This window comes from Electrophorus electricus, chromosome 8 (assembly GCF_041902795.1).
Source record: "Electrophorus electricus isolate QZ-2024a chromosome 8, ASM4190279v1, whole genome shotgun sequence".
NCBI classification, from domain to species: domain Eukaryota; kingdom Metazoa; phylum Chordata; class Actinopteri; order Gymnotiformes; family Gymnotidae; genus Electrophorus; species Electrophorus electricus.
In genome coordinates, this window is record NC_137504.1 from 29981406 (window position 1) to 30003898 (window position 22493).

At 39.6% G+C, this 22493-nt stretch overlaps 1 long non-coding RNA gene across 1 annotated transcript in view; it reads right to left on the reverse strand.

The window, feature by feature from the left end:
* LOC145658946 (uncharacterized) overlaps positions 1-22493 on the reverse strand; it is a 79971-nt gene that overhangs the window by 39940 nt on the left and 17538 nt on the right. Inside the window, exon 4 of the long non-coding RNA XR_014124841.1 lies at positions 5568-5676. This is a non-coding gene — a long non-coding RNA (uncharacterized LOC145658946). The remainder of the gene's footprint in view (positions 1-5567; positions 5677-22493) is intronic.

Below are 22493 nucleotides of genomic sequence, written 5' to 3' on the forward strand. Positions count from 1 at the left end.
ATTAGTATCACTGTTCTGATATTTAAATCATAGGGTACATTTGTAGGATTCAAATTGCTGCTGTTTATAGGAGAATAAACCACCCTGATGTACACTGATCATATGCTGTCCTTCATATAGTGTTCCATTAGCTAAAAATACATCCGATGCTTGAAAAGGTCATTGGTTCGCATAGACTAGAGCTAAATGTCAACTGGCATAGAGTTCAAGTTGTCAAGTAAGCGATCGATAATTTCAAGGACACATGAATTTATATCCAGTTATAAGTCACAATGCAATACATTTGGGCTTCACACTCAAGTCTAAATTTGTCTTCGTCAGTTTTTCTTATAGCAAATGTTTAAATTCTCCATAGAGCTTCTTTTTTCCTTCTGTGTCAATATTTTCTGTTATATGACTGTATTTTAAATGTCATCACAGCAATAATTACACTGCTTCTTACATACACAAACAGCTCCTAATTCTATTGACACCATACAAGACATCAGCATGACACATAAATCTAAAAAACATTACTTTGTTTTAGAGATTTTTTTTGTTAGTAAATGGGTGAGAGCAGGCTTAGACAAATTAAGAATACTTGAGGGAGTATTGGGAATCCCCATTATTATAACGGAGGCATAGGAAAATTACTGAGACGGCTAATAATTACAGCATACTGGACCAAAGTATATATAGGCTATTTTTTTACTGGTCGATCAATACGTTCAAATTATAGAGTGGGCCATTAATGACTTCTTGAAGACTGCGGTATTGCCACGTGTTTTATGCACCTTCAATTCGGTTTAATAAGAAGTGGTAAGAATAACCTTGGACAGTGGACTGCAGGGAGTGTTTTTTCCCTGGGTTTTGTTTATGTATTAAACTTATGATGTATTGTGTTCATTGCTGGTGATTAAATAGTGTGTGTGCTTTGGGCCTGCCTTCTTGGGGCATTCTCCTCAGCTGCACAACAACTCACAAGTCCACTTCAAGTCACAGTCAGAAATAGCCACAAACCTCCATATACAGGGGGGTTACATAAACCTACAAATCCAGGGCTTGGGGTCACTGCTCAGAAATGAGCTTCACCTTTATCATCCCTTTACACCACACTCAACTTGGACACCTTTGCACGATCAAACTACTACCAGAGTGATGAAAAAGTTGACGTCTGTTTCCGCTGCAATCGGTGGGTTTGTCATGGTCATATGAGGAGATTAACCCTAGGAAAGAGAGAAAGAGACAGTGGGCATGAGAGTGTGAGTCCCCACAGTCTTTGTAGACATCCTCCCTTTCTAAAGCTCAAGCTCAAGAAACACCACTGATCTGTATTCTGGAACGATCTGCCACAGAGGCTGTGATCTAATCCTGAGGTCATCCTGTAAATTCTTTCCAAACATCCTGTGAGTCAGTAATGCATAGTTTGCAGATTGTTTTTTGAAATGGTATGTCAGAAGCCAATCATAATCTGTTAACACTTCATTCTGCAGCTCCAGGGGGAATATGCTGTATTAAGTAATACATTCTTCTTGGTGAAATCTGTAGCTTGTGATAACCAAGTGAGGTTCTGGCTATGCTTTCTGAGTGCAACCTCAAACCCCAAGAGCCATGTTCTGCCGATATGGTGCAGACTACAGGTAAAAGAAATGGATACTAGTAATGAAAGAACAATATCTTAGAAAAAGAAAGATCATTATTGTTAGTTTTAGGAAACTCCTCAAAATCAGACAGCAAAGTGTGGGTGGTATCAAAGAACTTTAAGGTTCCCATGTCCAAATGTGCGTTGTCTGTGTACATTTTAAAGGACTGATATTTGGTAGAATAAATCAATACCATATTTTTAAAACTGTACACATTGAATGCGTTCTCTCCAAATTTATAAGGACATAAAGGGCGTAAAGGATGGGGAAACATGCTCAACTGGCCAGCCACTGATTCTAGAATTCAGACTTTTTCTTAGAATAAGATAAGGATGATTATAGTCAGCCAAAAACACATGATGCAAGAACAGAAAACAAAAAATGACACAGCACTTCTGAAATTAGGCAACTCATAGCAGCTAGGCCTTTTAACTGTACCTTTTACAGTGTGTGAGATAAAGGGGAGGACTAAGAGAGAAAGTGTAAAGTGAAAAAGCATCCACGTCTTCTATTGTACTCATGAGGATTAGTAAAAGTGGCCTAGTCTGCAGCTCAGCATGGCACCAGTGTCTAGCTTGTCTTCTGCCTGCCTTCAAGCTGGTCCCTGTACTGAGCCTCCCCACTGCTCTTTCTTCATCTATAATTAAATGCTAATCTCCTGGCTATTTAACGTCTCGCTGTGATTCTTTTGCTTTTTGCAATAATGGAGGCCACGTCCAAGGCTTTCCATCATATCAGCCCCGCAGTAACAAGTAGCCTACCAAACACTGAACTGTCCTTTGTTACGAAGATAATACATAATGGACAATCTATACTGAAGAGCCACCAAATTAAGCTGGCGAGCCTGATGTTATTGTGGAATGATATACAGGCATATATGAACAAATTTTCTTGTGTTATCTGTGACCATGGAAGCAGAGACAGAGGCCATTCACCAGAGATGACTGCAAGAAATAAGAAGATGAACCCATGTTCCTATTTTGTGCTACCCACGACATTTGCATCACTGTTACAAATAAATTTATTTTATGCTTTTATTTGAACAAAATCCTGTAACCTTTACACACGATCTCGCAGGATCTTATGATCCAAACTGCCCAATAAAATGTCACCCATTCCGAGTTCCATTTTCCCTCCTCTTCCACGCACCCCACTTGTCCCTGCTTTTTCGTAACGTTAGCTCTCGCTTTAGCTACTCTAATTTGTGATTCGGAAGCACCCAAATGCAATAAAGCACCACCGTTTAGCTTCAATTAGCTGCCATGCTCTTTGAAAGGCGCGATAGAAAATGGCATTCTAATTGAATATGTAGTGATTAAAGTATGTACCCATGTGAGGGGCGACTGGTATTGAACGATATGCCAAAGTTTTGCCCCCCAGACACGCGCAAAAAATCAGTTTCGTTCAGGCGCACCGTAGCATATCCGACGGAGCACTGCAGCACTGATTAACACAGTGATGACCTTTAAAGTCTGCCGTGTAATTCGCCACTTGTCGTTTCCTTTTTTTTTCTGATTAAATCAGGCCTCGATGCAAAGTGGGAGAGTCGCGTTTCGAAATCTGACACAGGACAGATGGCTGGAACACGATCTCGCATAAGATGTAACATCTGTGGATGGTGGCGATTACTGGGTGAACTACACACAATGAGTCACGCAGTTTCTGTTATGGTTTTTTATGCTTTTTCTGCGGTCTGAAGATATCCGCATATAACTTTCACTACTGCATGCTAGCCAGAACAATAGCAAACAGTGTGTAAGAAAGGAGAAAATTATTTATTAATATAATTTAATGAATTAAATGCTGAATTTGTGTCAAAATGGAATGCAAACCACCTTGAAATACAACGCACAACTATATTGCTATATGCTGCCATAAACATGCCAACCCCCAACCCCCTCCCTTACACACACACACACACACACACACCAATGTATATCATTGCATTTCATTCAAAACGAAATGCAGCCAATATCTAATACAGCCCGCTGACGAATTTTGGCCGTGGACCATACAGACCATAGCAGACATCTGCTTGATCACGTGTTCATCTTAACGCTTCTTCAACTATTTTGTCTTGCAGAAATGCCATGTGTAATAAATAAGTTCTACATAATTTCTAAGCATTTTAATTTCTATTTTGGCTCAGTTGTGAATGTGCTGCTTCCAAAGATCCAACTGCTCTTCTCAGGTTAAATGGGCCGTTTCCATGGAGTCACGCAGCATTTTTAAGAGGCAATCAGAAAACATCTGGTAACACTGATATACAGCTACTGCTTGTTATCACATTAAACGCATTTTTGTTTGAACAACAAAATTAACATATATACCTATATATACCTTTGCTGTTGTTGTGCCAATTTACTGTGACTGCCCAAATATTTTTTCCTATGGCTACTTTTACAGCTCTACATATTTGGTTAGTGTAATCTTTGTGCAGTTTTTGTAGCCAGTAATTATCTAGGCTTTCTCATTTGCACCTGTATAGCCTACTGAAAATGCAAGCTCTGGCCCTTACGTAATATCGCTAACGCAGGTAGCAGCGAAGGCAAGAGGACGGCATCTACAAATGAGTAAAGCATGGCATGATGTCAAGGCCTTAGCCATGAACGGAACATTGGGAGGGACCATATCTCCCGGGGGGGATTTCAAATTGTGATATGAAATTATTATTACTATTGTTATTATTATTCTTAATAATAATAATAATTATTATTATTATTATTTCTGGTTATATGGTTATATGATTTCTGGTTATATGTTTATCGTTATACTACATAATAATAATAATAATTATTATTATTATTACTATATAGTATAACGATAAACATATAACCAGAAATCTATGTATTGCTATATGGTTACAAGTCCAGATATTGTGACCAAAGTTTATGAAATGTATTATTTTATTTACTTACAAGTAGACTTGGGAGGGCATCAGGGACATCTGCTCCGCTCTCCTCTTATTTCAACCTCTCGACTTATCTTCTCCTCTCCAGCCCTCTCTCCTCCTCCCCTCTGGTCCTCCCCTCTGGTCCTATATTCTAATCTCCTTTCCAGTCATCTCTTCTCTGTTACTCCTCTCCTCTCCTCTCCTCTCCTCTCCTCTCCTCTCCTCTCCTCTCCTCTCCAGCCCTCTCTCCTCCTCCCCTCTGGTCCTATATTCTAATCTCCTTTCCAGTCATCTCTTCTCTCAGTTACTCCTCTCCTCTCCTCTCCTCTCCTCTCCTCTCCTCTCCTCTCCAGGTCTCTCCTCTTCTCTGCTCTCCATATCTTCCATCCTCTCCCGAGGTACTTATTTTCTTCTCCTCTCTAGAATTTCTATTCTCCTCTCATTTATTTTAGTTATGTATTTAATAGTTTTATTAATTCCCCCCCCCCCCCCACACACACACTGGGGGACTACTTTATTAGTTTTAATGTTTTTTTGTTATTTAAAATTAGTGCTGAATGGCATAGCGCAGGACGCGCAGACTCCTTCAACTTTGTGGGACATTTAATAACATTGAACAGGGCACTCACAAGGAACAAAACATTGAACATAAACACGTCTGAACAGTATTACACAAAGTGAACGTTTAACACAGACTATCTACACAACGATGATGACTGACTTACATACGCACGTTACATTAACATTGATGTTGACAATGACCATCGACAAGGTGCACACTGACAAGGGTTTAAATAGACATACAAACACTTAACGTCAAAACCCTGTACAGGTGTGCGCCCTCACGGAGGGTGTGGCTACAAACAAACGAAACCCCCTGCACGCAACAGGCCGTACCACATGACTCATGGGGGGAGGAGCGTTCCATGACATTATTATTATTATTATCATCATCATCATCATCATCTAATATTAGAGGAATATCTTAAATTTAAATAATTAAATTAACATTAGGATGAGACTCTGTTGTCATTACTTGAAACATTACTTACGTGTTTCATAAGCTGACCCTCGACAGTTATGAATGCAGGCGAGTATCTTAGCATCGCAGAATTTAAAAATGAATCTCAGCTGAACTGGGCTGTTCAACCACCCGCTGATCTGAAAAAAAAAATAGTAACAAGTTAAACTCAATACATATGGCAGTGCACTAACAGGGACAGGTGTAAGTGCATGTTGACTATGTAAAGATGAAAATTAAGTGGCTTCTATGAATGTGTGATATTTACATTATTAATGTCATTACTCATGTCATTTTTTCAGAAAAAAAGCAGTGCTCAGTGATAAGGTAGGTTTGCTTCAAATATCATGTACAGTGTCAGGGTATGGAATTAATTATGCCTGACTATCATTCCACTCGTTTACTGTTCTCCAAAAGGTAAGTTATTTTAAACAAAGCTGACAGGGCATAAATTCCCAGTGACCCTTAAAAAATTGACCCTTACAATGCTACTGGTGGGTGTGTATGTGTGAGTGTGTCTGGTATGACCCTCCTCAACTGGTAAAGCACCTGTGCTTCAAATTTTGATGGTTAACTGTGTCTAAAAGCAAAGCTTTTTATTGATTTCGCTTCTCTCGCCTCCAATAAAGAACCATGTGCTAAAAACCTGCTTGCAGAAAATAAGGAACTTGTCCTTCAGGTGAGCTGGGTAGGAATTAAGGTGGAAGGCTTAACAGCTCCCTCCCCACCACCAACCGGTTCGCTCAACCCCGGGGTTTGATTTATTACTAGTGCTTTCTCTGTCCCTCCACCCCATTTCTCTGCCACCTCTCTTCCTCCTCTCCACCCAGATCCCTTCCCTATCTTACACAGCAGCTTCACCGCATTTGTTTGGAACCTGTCTGGAAGGAGGCGTGAGTCTCTTGCACTGCACAAATCTAGAGGGCCCCAGCGTCGATCACGGAAGATGGTGGGGAGAACATAATTAGTCATTCCTTACTGTTCCACCCATGCCCCTCTCAGGCAGGAGAGCCTGGGAAGCGAAGGTGTTCCCCAGGGCCTGTTGGGAATTAAAAAGGTTGTCTGGTTTCGGTGGTGAACAGGGGAAAGCCCAGTGGGGCTGGTAATGGGGCACTCTCATGCGCTTGCTGGAGTCATTACTGTCACATGCATGCATGCTTTGCATACCCTGTGCCTTCTTCATTCTTCCACCACAGTTTAGAGAGTTGCTCAGTGATGTGTTTCATATTATGGCAGAGCACAAAGTTGCTAACTAGAATTTAAAGGATCCCAATATTCTGATCTTTCAACATTCAGCTTGGTTCCCTTGCAGAAACAACAGCAACAACAACAACAACAACAACAACAATGTCCCAACCTTCCCAAAATGACCAGATCATTGTTAGATATGTAAATAGTTATGGTGTCAATGGTCCAGGAAAAAGAGAAACACAAAGCTGGGGTAAAAGTGTAAAAGTGTGGTATTGAAGCACAGCTCAAATAAGCTTGAGCTGGAGAAATGCAATAAGGTCAACGTAAAAATAGCAGCGCCGTCTCTGGAACTCCCATTCCCAATAATCACGGTACGCCCTGCCGAGCAGAAGCAGCATCAAACAGTGCTGAGGAACTTTAAAGCCCCTTAACCTAGAATGAAGAGGGCAGGAGAGATTTTCGAGCCTTGTGCAATCCATAGAGGCAAAAGATGTGTTCACAAGACTCTTCCATATTGCCTCTGCTTGTCCCGGTGGAAACATTCAGTTTAACCTGCTCAATGTTTTTATGAAGTGTCTCGGAAAGCCATGTGCATGAACTGTGGTGACACTCTTAGCCTGCCTACAAAACCCTGAGGCAAGTCTGTGACAAAGTAGAGCAGCAAGTTACTCAAACCACATTTTATTACAGTTTTACCAAGTCTATAGTCTCTGCAGGACCAAAGATCTTTACAGCATTTCTCCTAAATAAATAGCACATTAATTGTTGTAGTAACATCAATTAATTAGAGAGGAAAATGAGACAGGAAAATATTGGAAAGCTGTATAATGCACTGATAGGCAACACAATCTACACGTTTCCCCCTATCAGCAGACTACCAATGATTTATTGCCCTGATATGGTAGAACACAGACTGACAAAACTGCATCATCCTGCCATGGCTGATGAATGATAAAAGCCTACAGTGCCTTGCACATTGCTTGGATATAAATCTTTTTGTGTTCAGCTTTGATTAGTGCCAAATGTTACCAAACATTAATTTTGTCAATTGCTTCTCTGTACTCATTTATTTATTGTGTTGTAGCAATTATTAATGGTACATTTATTACAAAAGCACTAATAATTTACTGCTGTGGGACATTTATGATTTAAGCAGAGATTTGAATTCATACAAGAGAAACCAGAACATGACAGCTAATTAGGTCTGTCTCATTCAGTTTTGTTTTTTTTTCTTTGTTTTTTTTTGTTTTTTTCATTTTTAGCTGGGCCACCAGAATTAATTATTTTCACTTGGCACTAAGATGGCACAAAAAGACATAACAGGGGTGACAGCGGCCAACAATGTTTTCTGTCTTTTACGCATCCCAACATGTCCTGCAAAGCTCCAGCCTGTCCTCAGAATCTCCTTGGATGCTCCCTCAGGCATACGTAGAAGATCAGCCTGTGGCCCAGTGCCCGTGTTCATAGAGTAGCTGGAGTCGTAATGTGCTCAGACATGGCATCCAGCACCATTACATGCCAATTTTTGTAATTATGGAGGTTTTATATCACAGCTCAGAAGCATGTGAATGGCCCATTACTGAGCTATACAATGCATTTCGCTTTGAATCTGTATTTGGACTGAAATCTCGTGAACTCTTTTGTTTGTCCTATTTATTTTATACAGTTTACCTAATCCTTTATCACTTTGTTCACTTCATGCAAGTACAATAGTTTATAGTGCAAGTATTAGGTGGTACATTAGAATACTGAAAACAACCTAAAACAAAATAGATTTTGGATAATTCATGTTATTTTACAAGACAAATACAAAGAAAACACATGATTAATTTGCCTGTGATTTACATAAACCAAATAAGTTAACACAGTCTAAACAATACAGAGGTGGATATCAGAAATGTAAAAAAATAATAATAATAAAATTAAAGAAGAATAAACCTAGGAGAAAAATTAGGAAAAAAAATGTCTGATTTATTTTAAACCTCAGTCAGGAATGAATTTTCCTTTAAATTTAACTTTAACTTTACTGTGTTTTAAATTCTACTGCTGAGTGAAGCATATCAGGTATGCATCGGCAGGATGTCATCTGATCATGCACCCTGACTAATTTTTACATTCCAGCTACAAAGATGATATTATTTCTGCAAATGTCACACTTAACTATAGTTAATTATACTCCTTAAGACTATTGTAGGCCAACTCCATGTTGTAGACCGTCAGCTGAAACAAACATCCGTTCACAGCATGATAGACCAGGGAATTTGTATATTGATTTATACAGTTCACCCTTAAGGTTTGGGACAAAAGTTTGATCTTCTCCAGGGAAAGCTAATGGAAGGCCAAGGCGTTGGGAGATTGTTCCGTCACCACAAATCACTCTGTCTACTTTCTGAAGCAGAACCTGTGCATTTGTCAGGTCACCTGACAATGCTGTCATTTGTCAGTGTTTTCTGTTTGTGCAAGATCTGTGGGTTGTGTTTAAATGCTAGAATTTCAGTGGGCATACAGTGGAGTAGGATCAATGACTATAATGGTTTGTGAGAACGGTGAAAGGTTCGGCTTATAGCTGATACAAATGGCTTTGAAATGCTTCATTACTTCAGGCCATATGAGGAACTGATTTTTTTTCCTTCTGCTTTGATTGATCCTGAGCTAGCCCCTTGATGACCTGCAACCACAAGACAAGGGCCATGCTGCTTACTACAGACTGCCTACCTACTCCTTCACACCACATTCAAAGCAATCTTTTTTTTTATTATTCAAAGCAATAAACTCTAAAAGTTAAAAGGTACAAAACTCTAAAGTTTAGGGTTTTTTTTTCTTGCTATGACTTTTAGCTGTACCTTTTTATGCTGATGGCATAATGATGTAAAATATGTTGATGTTTGAAGGTTTGTTTAGTAATGTTCCACAGAAAGGAGTCCCTGGGGCTCTCAGTGGAGCTTGACAGTAGACAAGTACATGTAAAAATATTTTTAAAAAAACATGCCCAGTGCACTGTTGCTTGCATCTATTCCTAGTGAAATGCACAGACCATGCTACAGGTCTCAGACTGCACACCCGATCACACAGACCATGCTACAGATCTTAAATGAGGAATGTCAAATGAGAAATAATAAAGTAAACTGGTTATTCCCTGTAAAAATGTACTTGGACAAGATCACTAATGGCTCAGTGAGTTTACTACCTCCCTCTGGTCAAAGCAGATTCAATCGCAGTAATAGTTTAATTAACTTTTAGTTTAATTTGCAGCTTATAATAATAACCTCTCTAATTAAATCAGGTGTGGCAACTCAAATGAATCAAGCAAGCAATTTTTCAGTTAACTGCTTGGTATATATAGTCTGGATGTGTGTGTGTGTGTGTGTGCGTTCGTTCGTCATTCCTCTTTGCAGGCACATGTATGGCCCAAGAACATTAATCCTGAGAGATGAGCCATCGAGTGAGTACTGAGTGGGCGAAGCACACACACATAGAGAGAGGGAACTTCAATTTACCGTCGCCACCTCAGGAGCTCTGGACTGCGGTGTCATCTCCAGCGCCATCATTAGCCCCGCAGATACAGCTGCCGAGTGATCACTGTCAGCACTGTCACCTCCTAACAAGACACCTGTCATGGCCAGAAATACTGACTTCCACAAAGTACAGGAGACTACTATTTTTAAAAGAGCTATATATTTTTTAATTTAATGCCTTGGTGAAAGATTTTTTTTTCATGGTTTGTAGAGTTGTGTAATATCGACAAGGGTGCCTTATAAGGCTCCAGGATGCATTTGCGGTGTATAGTGAATAGCATGGTTCCTGCCAACAGCAGATATAGAGATGGCCCTGCTAGCCTACTGCTGAATAGAGGATGGCAACGATAGGTTTCCTCACTCCACTCACCATAATTTCCCACTGTTATAAGATATTTCACCCCACTCACCCTCATTTCCCACTACAAGACTATCTCACTCCACTCACCCTAATTTCCCACTGTAGTAGACTATCAGACTATCTCACTCCACTCACCCTCATTTCCCTCTGTGATAAGCTATCTCACTCCACTGTGCTTTATGTCCAATGGCACAGCCGCTGTGCGTTCACCGCTTACCTTCTGTGATTGTGGCGCCTATGGTAGAGGACGCAGGTGGCTAAAACTGCCAGCGCCCATTTACATTCACAATACAACTGTTCCTTGGTCTTCCAATAGCTGGCAGAGCGGGCCCAGCTGCAGCAGCTGGGCTCGTTGCCCTTCTGGTGAGAAAGTAAAATTATTTTCCAGAATTTTCCAGAAGGCAGCATTATAGGGCTGATGGGCCTTTGATTTATTTGTTTTGCCCATTCTAGAATTCAGGTGTTAATTTTGATGTTACATTGCAAAGTCACAATGCCAGCATATGGGCATATAGAGATTAGCGGCCACTAGGGTATGAGGCCCATACCAAGAGCATGTGAATGCAACAAAAATTAAATGCAATTAATAGAAGCATAAAGCTACCTGAAAAGGAACTTTTTTTTACTACAATTTCAGTACTTGAACAGTGTCTCTAGTGTTTGCTGATAGACAGGTTCTCTTTCCTCCACACCTGTCTCCCTGACAATGAGAAGATGGACACAAGTTATTGTGGACATCAGTAAAGGCAGTAAAGTGACGTCGTTTTTGCTGTTTTGGCTCAGTGCTCCCACACATTAAATTTAAAATAAAATAACCATGATGTTGATCATGAAGTTCATTTCCTTTGCAGAGTATGAATAAAGTATACTGGAATATCTAAAGCCTCTCCCTGGCATTTTTAAAAGAAATACTGTATTTCAGGTCCCACATGGCAACAGAACACAGTAAACAACATTCTCCTTGAAAAGTTAAAAAAAACCCTCTTTGTACTGAACCTCGCATTGTATTGCTTAAAGATGCAGTCAATTGTCAACAGCTCAAGATCCTTGAAATCCTTGTGCCAACGTACTTCCAAATAGGATTAATTTCATTCTTGGTCTGGAAGTAAAAAGTAATACATTTACATTATGGTAATAACTATATAAAGTGAGTATATATAAACACCAATTTATATCACACTGTACTGGTTTCTCTGTGATGCTTAAAAATCTGTTTTATATAGCTGCATATAGTCTTAAATATATTTTTCCTTCACTAATAAAGAAAAATATGACACTGTTTGGAGAAAAATTAACAGAGCAATGCACCAAAAATCAATAAAATCTCAAAATGAAAACAGAGCTCCCATGACCACCGACTTTGTTCCTTTCTCATCTGTATACTGTGCTCTGCTAAAAAGAAGCCCTTCAGGGGCATGGAACTGGGAGAGCCAAAGATGCTAAATAAGCGATCCTTGAGGTGCGAGTGGTCACAAGGGACAGGCCAATGGCGGCAAAAAGGCACAGTAAGAAATGAGAAGCCTCAGACTACATTAAACATGCTTTGCTCAAAGTGAAACAGTCGTACTGAGTGGGGGAAGCAACCCTTTCCTTTGACAAAGTGCCAAAATTAGGCAGAAATGTGGGGTCCCTGATGTATGGTTGAAAGAGTTTGTTTCTCTTTCTCTCTCTCTCTCTCTCTCTCTCTCTCTCTCTCTCTCTCACTCACTTGTTTTCACCCTCACATCTCATATGTTGCCCCCCCCCCCACTTCACTTCTCAGTATTATTACAGGAAGATACAGGAAATTACTTAGTCCCAATACAGTACATAAAATGCTTTTAGTGTCTCTGTTTGCTAGAATAATTGCAGGCTCTACATTTAATTTTTCTAATCACCAGTAGCACCATTAAAAAAGGAGTGAAGAGCAACTAATGTATGCTAGTCCAACAAGCTTGACAAGGTGTCTTTTTTAAAACAATGCAGTCTATATTTGAGAAAAGCAAACCAATAAAATTCTAGATTGACTGCATGCCACCTATGACCAACTGTAACCCTCTCATCTTTTTCAATACAATGTTCCTAATCTGATTGTTACATTAATTAAGCTTATCAAGGAAATGAGATGTGTTCACTACGCTTCTGAAAAGTGCTTGCATATCACATCAGAACCATATACTATTGAAACAGAACCACAAGGCAATGCATTTGCATTGCTGACGTGAACATGAAATGAACAAAACTGCCATTTTACCTTGTGAGTCATGTAACTGTAATAAAACAAAGTAAAACAACTAGGAAATTATCACATTTTATGCAACAACTTGCAATATAGGTACACTAAGTCTGTCCACTTGACCTAATTTGAGGGCTATTGTTTAGTTCATTATGATGTAGAATATTGAGTCATATCCCTAACAATTTTAGTGTAATTAAATAAAATGAGAGATACTGCATCTTATTAGCTTCTAGCATTTATATAATAGCAGTCTCAAAGAAGACTACTAAAACATCTCAATCCTCGCACATGGTTCCTTTTGATAGCTTTGACACTGTTGGACACAGAAACAGAAATCTCAGTGAGAATTAAATGAAGATGGACACAATCTAGTCATATCAGCTGAGGTGATCCTTGCTTCTGAATTCACACCATGAGTGCACTGAGCAGAAACCTACTCCTGAGCGATGACACAGCCGGCTGGTTCTGACAGGTGGCTGAGTAACAGCCGGACACCACACGGCTCCTCCCGTCGTCCACCAGCAAGCTAAATTTGGCCGCGGGAGAGGACTGATGGCTTCCTCTGTTTGAAAAACCACTTGCATACAACTTTGTCCTCTCCTTTAAGCACCATCGTGCCCTACGTGACACACATCTGGAGATGTCATAGTCATGATTAAAGGGGCAGTGTGTAAGATTTAGTGGCATCTACTGGTGAGGTTGCAGACTGCCACCAACTTAATATCCCTTCCTCACCCATCACTTTTCAAGTGTGTAGTGAACCGACGGTGGCTGTCAGGTGCCAAGGTATGATGTCACTGTCTACAACCATATCAAGTAGCCATAATGTGTCAAGTGAAGAGGTTATTTTAGATATTTAGCAATTGTATTTTGTTTCTTAATGTAAAACTAAATTAAAAATAAAAAACAATATAATTGTGTTTATATATCATTTTAAATTTTGGAAACAGATGGTGGTGTAGCCATGTTGGCAACGGATGTGGATATTTGTGCCATTGATCCACAGTGTTGATCCCATTTCTTTAGCAGCTAATTCAATTAATAAAAGATAATATATCACAATATTATATGAAACATTTTTCCACTTTTATCCTTACAAAATGATGATGCATATATGCAGGCATTAGCTAACTTAGCTAATTAGCTATTATCTTACAGTTGCCAGCTCGTACCATCTGTTCTCAGTAGGTTCTAGCTGTTGATCAGGCACATTAATGAACAATTTATTTGGAGACTCGGCTACTTTTACCTTGATATGTAGCTAGCGTAACAAGGTTTTTCTTATGATCTGGCCACACCCAGCCAAACACACACACACATAGCCTATCACCCACACAAAACCAACCTCTATCACCCAGCCCATCAGGCACCACAAACCTGTCAATATCCAGCCAATCTACCAATCACACCACTCATGCATGTCTACATTCCAAATCACCCATTTATTATCATACACATCTACCCCTTGTTATATTCTCCTTGTTTGAGCCCACAGGTGCCTCCAGTCATTACTTCACATTGACCGTCTCTCCTCTGAGAATATGACTTGCAAGCTCAAAGGACTCAATTCTGCTTTACTGTTTTTCTACTATTTATTTCTGTTACATTTTGCCTTCAGTTCGCTCCTCTGTTTGTCTGCTTGTTACTTTCTTTACTAAAGACCATTTTATATCTCATTCACTCCTTGCTCCTTTGCTGAAAATGTCTGTTTAAAAAAAAAGAAAAGATGACCTCACTTCACTAGATTTACCTCTACATAGTAACTAAGAATGTATCCTGTATATTATGCTATTGCATTGTTATTGGTGGAGTTGTGATTAACTTCAGGACTAGGACTCACCCTAGTCAGCTAATGCAACGCCTGCGATATTTTAAGCTATTTTGTTTTTAAGAACGAAATGCAATACCAGAAATATGATCTATTTCTGAATGTTTGCATTTTTGACTCATAATAAAAGTTTATTAGCCTTCATGCAGCATTATATTTGTATACTGTAAGTTGTATGTGAAACGCTAACAGAATAGAATCACATCGCTATTCGAATAGCAAACTGAATCGCTATATATATATATATATATATATATATATAACATCTGTGCTCAGTATGGGCTGTGGAGATAGTGGAGAATGACCAAGCTAAGATCCTGTGGGACTTCCAGATACAAAGAGACAAAATGATAATGGCTAAATGGCTAATCAACAAAACATAGTAATGGTGAATAAACAGCAGGAGAGGACCATAACAATTCCAAGTGATAGCAACATCAGGAACAAGGAACACAAAAAGCTTGATGAATACCAAGGGCTGAGAGAAGAGCTGGAAAACATGTGGAAGGTGAAGGCAGCAGTGGTTCCTGTAGTAATCAGAGCTGTGACCCCAAACTGGGAGAGTGGCTCCAGCAGATCCCAGGAACAACATTGGAGATCTCTGGCAGAAGAATGCACTCCTGGGAACAGCTAAGATACTACGCAGGACCCATAGAGCTCCCAGGTCTCTAGTAGATGACCTGACTTTGAAGAAAAAAGAGACTGCCCAGAGGAGGGTGAGAGGGGAACTTATAATTTTTTTATATATAGTTATAGATTTTATCAAACCTGCAAAAAAAGATTGCTGCGGTAATCTCCAACTGACATTTGGTACATGACCACAGACAGAGAGTTGTCTACTCTTCTGTAAATAGTTGGGATAATCTCTAGGGTGGGTTTGCTCTCGTATATGATAATTAAGTTGATTCACATGAGAACTTACAGTAGATTTCGCTATTATTGCGAGACCTTTAAGGGCTATTAATATGCCTGCATATATACATCATCATTGTGTAAGCATAAAAGTGGAATAATCCTTTGACACACATACATATAATATTTTGATATATTATCTTTTACTAATTCGTTTATCTGTTAAAGAAATGGGATCTAGACTGCAGATCAATAGCACAAATCTTCACTTTCATTGCCAATGCGCATGCACAACTTTCTGGAGATGTTGTTCCTGAAGCCATCTATAAAATACCTACAGGAAGTAAAAGTTTCATACACTTTGATGAGCATGACATTTCTCCAATGGAATACACAACATCTTTATATCTTGTGACCGTGCTTTAATGAATGGAGTCACTTAGCAGATGAACAGATAGTCGCTAAAAAATATGGCTGGCTGCTAAGAGCAATGAGGAGCAACAGATGTCAGAATGATTCTTTGCTGATGTTTTTGATATCTACAGTATTTCTCCTCACACTTAAGGCTGTGCATTGAGTTGAGGAAGCTGTTGGCACATTACTGCTGAGGGGAAACACCCATCCACCAATCTCTAACCATCCTACCCAGGCGACACAGTACCAACAATCATTCAAGCAGGAAGCAGAGCGTGCTGGTTGGCTGCTGATTAACAGCCAATCCTCTAGAGATGTTAAGCCACTTTATTTGTGTTTGTGAGATTTGATTACAACGATTTGACAAGGATTTCCTTCCACCAGTTTGTTAAATTCCTCTTATTCATTTTGAACACCCGTATCCCTTCTTTTAATTACTTTTAATAGGTGGAAGTTGTGTTTATATTATTTATCAACAATTAAAAGGGTGCATACCTATGGACAATTTTGTTGTGTAATAATTCTTTATTAAACTTAAAGTGAAGTTAGTGCAATTTTATATTTGTGTGAATGTGGTCTTGTAATGTTATTTTTGTCTGTTGTATGTGCACCAAAAATAATAGTTTGCACAATCTTGTGATTAGGGCTTTAATTGTTTGCACATAGTCTTCTATCTTAGCTCCTGCAAGGACAGTTTCTACCTCTGGCTTGTGTGTTTGTGATCGTATAGTTATAGTAAAGGCATATTTTCATAGTGTCTTAGCTCAGGTGCCAGTGATTGCTCAAAAAATAAAGACATTTTTCTGTGGCCTCATTGTTAAGGTTTTATTTGTCATGTTGTTGTTGATGGCAAAGGTTTTAGAACCATTTCAGACTGCTGCAGGCCAGAAAAACACTATTGTTGCAATGATATTTCTAAATGATGCCACTGCTGTGTGTGTGTGTGTGTATATGTGTGTATGTGTGTGTGTGTGTGTGTGTGTTTGTCGGAGAGAGAGATTGAAAGACAGCAGACTAAAAGACTGAATATCAACGCATCTTGTATTTTTTTAATAATTCCTTTTATTTGGCATTTACTCTTAAAGGTGAAAAAATGTCAGGTATAATATTTTGAGCTTATAAAAGAACACTCCACCATGCTTGACATTCCACATACTGGAGATGTCTACTCATTTTCTCTGCACATCTTAGCCAACACAAACCCTATGTCACCTGTACCATAATACCTGCAAACAACCTGCCAGTGTAATTGTACTGTACATAGTATGTCAGAACGAGCATTTGGAAATAATACCAGGCGAAATCAGTGTGTGCGCGCTCTCATCTGTTCAGATGCAGAATCTCCTTCTGGCTCAGCATGCTCCACTGATGGGAATGCCTCAAGCAATCAAGACCGTGCTAACTCCGGCCGATGTGGAGCCTTGGTCATGTTCAGCACATGGTTGCCTTCTTCATGCCCCACTGCCACAGAATGGGGCGCTAGTTCGACAGTGACAGTGACTGGAGTGGCACCAAGGAATTACTATTCAGTCAGAGTGGCCGTGATTACTGATGTGTAGCACAGTAGCCTTTGAGAGAGAGGGGGGTTTTAGACAGGATTGGATCCTCAAATTGCCAGTTGGATATCCTCGTCCTCTGTCTGCGCACTGTAGTGATTCTGCTAATGGGGTACAATTCAATAGCATATTAAAAGGTGGGATTAACCTCTCCTCGAGGGTTACGTTTCTGCTCCAGCACTGCAGTCAAGACTAAATGGTACTGTGTGAGAGAAGACTGGAGGAGGACCTCCACTAAACTCACATTTTTGATCTACTCATTACAGTCAAGGGTCTACTGGATTGTCACATTCACAAGCTTTGATATATAATCATTGTTTTAACCACAAAACAAAGGAACAAAATGAATTCAGAGTCCTTCCACTTTCAAACCAAGGGAACATTCTTGACCTGACACTTTCCCAATATGTTGTTCTTGCCATTCACCCTCCGCACGTGACCCGCAGTGTCGGCGAACCCATTTCTTCCCCCTAACAGCAAATTACAGAAGGCTCGCCTAATGGCGTTTGTGATTGATGACCGCGGTATCTCCCTGGCTCCCGAGCCCACTGGACGTTGGTGCTCCAGTTCCAGTTGTATATCCGTGCTGTTCAAAGTGCTGTGAGGAGAGTGGTGAGGTCATAATTAAAGATCGATGGATGACAGAAGCAGTGAGCTCCCATGCCGAGCAAATGGTCGAGGGCCAGCACAACTTGTGCTGACAGCATCTCTCAGCACCACTGCGTATGAGGTTTTGTCCCTGCAGTCTGTTGTCTATGGAGCACATCTATGGAGCGTAGTGGCTGCTCTCGCTACTGAGGAGGGGCTGTGGAAGCAGTGTGGATCAGAGGTTAGTTGTGTGGTATGCAGTGTGTGGTGTGTGGTGTGTGTGTGTGTGTGTGTGTGTGTGTGTCCTCCCCTGTTCCTTGTATTGTTGTTTACCATTGATGCCAGCACAGTGATCTCACTGAGACATAGGTGCAATGAAAGGAGCAATTAGTGGAGCTGACTAGGAGCCCTTGCACACAACAATCCACCAGGGGTTAATCAAAGGTTCAGCCTTTTATAGAGCTGTCTGACCCCTGCATGATCTCACACCTGAAAAAGACATCATCAATTTCTCACCAAAACGACCAAAAAGAGGGTGTTTTTTTTTTTTTCCTCCTCTACACTGTTGTATCCTGAATGACCCTCAGGCAGTCTCAGAGGAAGAAAGTTGTTCAAATTGTTTGACAGAAAAAGCTCCGCATGTGGTCCGGAAGTTTAGAACTTTTCTCTGAGCCCCTCAGCACATACACTTCAGACAAGGAAGTAAGACTACACTGCAAAACAGATGTTTTGCTAGAGAGCCTTTTGCAGAGAGAGCTGACGCTGTCTATGACTGCATGACCACTTGTGCTGAAAGGTTATCATTGGTCCTCATCTACAAGAAATACTTGATTCGCAATGATTCGCCCTACAATCTCTAGTTAGTAGTGTGGCTTTCCTGGATAGAAGCATAATGGATAGAGAGCTAACCTCAATTTTTTTCCCAATTTTCTTCTGACAAAATATTTATTGATGGTACAAAATTATCCAATATAAAAGTTCACTGGCCCCTATATGTTTCAGTTTGAGTCTTTTTTACCCAATTCCTTTATACCCCAAATTTAAATCTTGTGGGAACTAAAAGCCAAACCACACAGTGGTAGTCCTGCCTGTCCAAATTTTCTTGTCAATTTATGATCATCATCAACTGGGTTTTTAGTATTCTGTCTGTATGGATTGGCTGATGTCATATAAAATGGAAGCTTTGATTTAAATACTATACTGTTATTTCTTAGGTATTATTCTATTCTAGAATATTCTATTCTACTAGAACTCACAATGAGGTCTTGTGACCTCTAGCATAAACTACATGTAACGGCAGTTCATGGGAAAATTTAATACCATTTTTTAGACTAGTGAAATGATTTCATTTAAAATATATTTCAACATGTTTCTCTGAAGTATAACTTTCAGTGATCCTTCAGTCTGTGTCCTGTGGAACAGAAGTGTCTAGAGTAACTAGAGGGACTGCCAACACCAACTCTGAAGAGGAAGATCATTTGTTTGTTTGTTTATTTTTGTAATGTCAGCCTTGGCTCGTTAGCCATCTCGTCTCTCGTGCTCACAGCAGCTTCCAAACTAATGTCATATAAGTGTCACAAGAAGGCTACAGGACAAACGATGGGGGAGGGTGAGTCAGCTAAGAAAAGCCACACTGATCACAGTCTTCCACAAGCAGCAGTCACTGTTTACAGACAGTTGTGTAATTAGCACAGCAGCTTTAAATGCAAGTTTGGCTACTTTCTCAGTAGGCTGCTAATTATACATGAAGCAAAAATATTTGTGTGGACGTAAGAACTGGATTTTTGCTGTGGAAATGCTTCAAGAAAAGACAAAAAACAAGTCCCTCAAGTCCAAGGGAGTTCGAACCAGGCAAGGTAGTGACATTACAAGGTACTGTAATTAAAAGGTACTGTTATTAAAAGGTACTGTCATTAAAAGCCTAATTTTGTGGTCCCCAGTTTCTTTTCCTCCACTTGAACTGCACCAGCCTTGGACCCAGCTCATGAATAGCTTCATAATTACATCCCGAGCTATATCACATTAGTCACAGCAGTGGTATGCCTATGACTGGCTAGGGAGCACTAACTTTAATTGTTCTTTGGTGAAGTTATGTGCATCTAATTTTAAAGGATATTTTAACATGTGTTTGTGCGATCTCACTACTGTCACATTAAAAATATATTTTGATTGGTGATGAGGGGATAGGTTTTGGAACTTATTTCTGGTTCTGGCTACATTAGATGACCCATAACCAAATGTACCCTTTCCAAAGTATGCACCATAAATGTAATATTGTATAATACTTTGCTGAACTTATCAAACTCCCTATGAAAAGTCCTTGGAACTTTATGTTAATGTGTTTTAGATTTAGAGTTTTTTTTAAAGTGCTGGAAAGCACTGTGTTTAAAATGACTAAGCTATTCCGGTTTCTGGCTCCACGGTCTATTGTCTTTTTTCTTCTGCAAAGTTGCAAATTAATCTATAAAGCCCAGCAAGAGAATAGTGTGGAGACAAAGGCAAGTTTCCAACATCTTTGCAACACACACACACACACAAACACACACACACACATCATTTTCCAACAACAGTTGGCTTCTTGTTTTCGTGAGGAACCATTATATTGTGTTTTGGTTCAGCATCTGTCTGTAAAGTGCTCTGCTTCTTCCATTTCTGCCTTTATTACCACAATGTGTGCTGGCTGTTGGGCTGATTTGAAAAATCTGGCGATGTTTAATTATTTATTTGTTTGTTTGTTCATTTACATGAGGACATTAATTGCAGCAATTACATGAATGTTTTGCTTTCTAGCCAACAAAACATTATTTGGAAATGTTTTGCAGGCTAGAGACAACATTTTACAACATTTATTCTCCCTTATTTTACCTCATTGTACCTCATTATTTTTATCTGCTACAGAAGCGATTCTAGGAATTTATGAATGCGGTGGTCATTGGGTGACCAAGTCAACTTTAGAGGGTCCAAGTCCATAAAGCTAAATAAATACATCAACACAAACAAAAAAAATGACCAAGAAAACTTTTTTTTTCTAGCTGTGAATTCCCTTTGTATTACTTAAAGAATACAGTAGTAAACAGACAAATGCATAACCTTGATTTTGATATATATTTCCATAGAGGGAGGTCAGTAATAATGAGACAAATCAGAATAACCTTACTGGAAGACATAATATTTTCAAATCGCTTCATGAGACTATGATTTGAGTCTGGCATGAGTGTGTCTACTTATATTTTTTCTAACTATATAGTTTTATATAGTACTTGTTATTAACATTAGGCAATGTATTATGTTTTAGAGGCTGGCTTACCAAAGAGAGAGGGTGGGAAGGCACTGTGAGGACTCCTAGAATGCTGTGCGCCTCCTGTTAACATGAATGTTTAAGGTTGTCTAAGAGTTGTGATTTGTGCTTATCTACGTGTAATGAGGTTGGTTTGCCTACCTAAATTTATTAGCATTTTTAGTGTTACCCTCATTGCGTGTGCCTGTCATATTAGTTATTGTCTCCTTATTCTCTACACTAGTTAACTTTGTTTGTCATGGATGTGCCTAATGTATTGTTGCGAATAATGTGTTTCTTGGAATGGAAATATTATTCCCTTCCTTTTTCCTGCTGACAAAACAATAAACCCATAAATATACTGTAGGAATCACATCTGGAGGAGACAGCTGTAATGCTACATCCAGATAAATGCTGATTGTAAAAGAAGCAGGCAAAACAGCAGTTTATAGTCTGCAGTTCATATAGCGACCAGGCTAGCTAGCTAACCAAGTATCATAATAGATAAACCAGCTATTACATTTTAAAATAATGTGATCAGCTAAATAGGCCCAATAGAATACATGCTAAGGGTTTTAGCTGTTTAGTCTCTTATGTTTACATCACCTTCATGGCCTGCTACCATGGTCCCTACACCACCTAGGGAAATTTCACCTGAAGGAAATTCACCCAGAACATTTACAGGTTCAGAAACACTTAAGACCAAAGATGTGATTCCATATATTCCACTGGTAACAACCTTGACACACAATATCAACGTGCATAAGCCCTATAAATCAATTAACCTATTAATAAAATCAACAGAAATAAGGAGCAGGACAGGGGCTTAACAGAGGAGATTAATTAAAGGGGGAGACTCCTAATGCTACACAGCACACACTGTAGAGGACACCTTGAATGCTGTACAATACAGGACCAGTGAGGAAACTCCACCACCCTGAGGATCAGCTGGCCATACGCTTGGGCCCACATGTGTGGGTATACAGCTCCTGTCCATCAAAAGAAAAAAGGAAGACACACTATTAACAGAAATGAGCAGTTTGGAGGGGGGAACCTTCCAGCCACGAGTTGCCAAAGCCTGATAGCATACAAAGCCCACTTATCTCTGTCCAGCCAGGGTAGACACTGGTCAAAGGAATGCAACCACAATAATCACA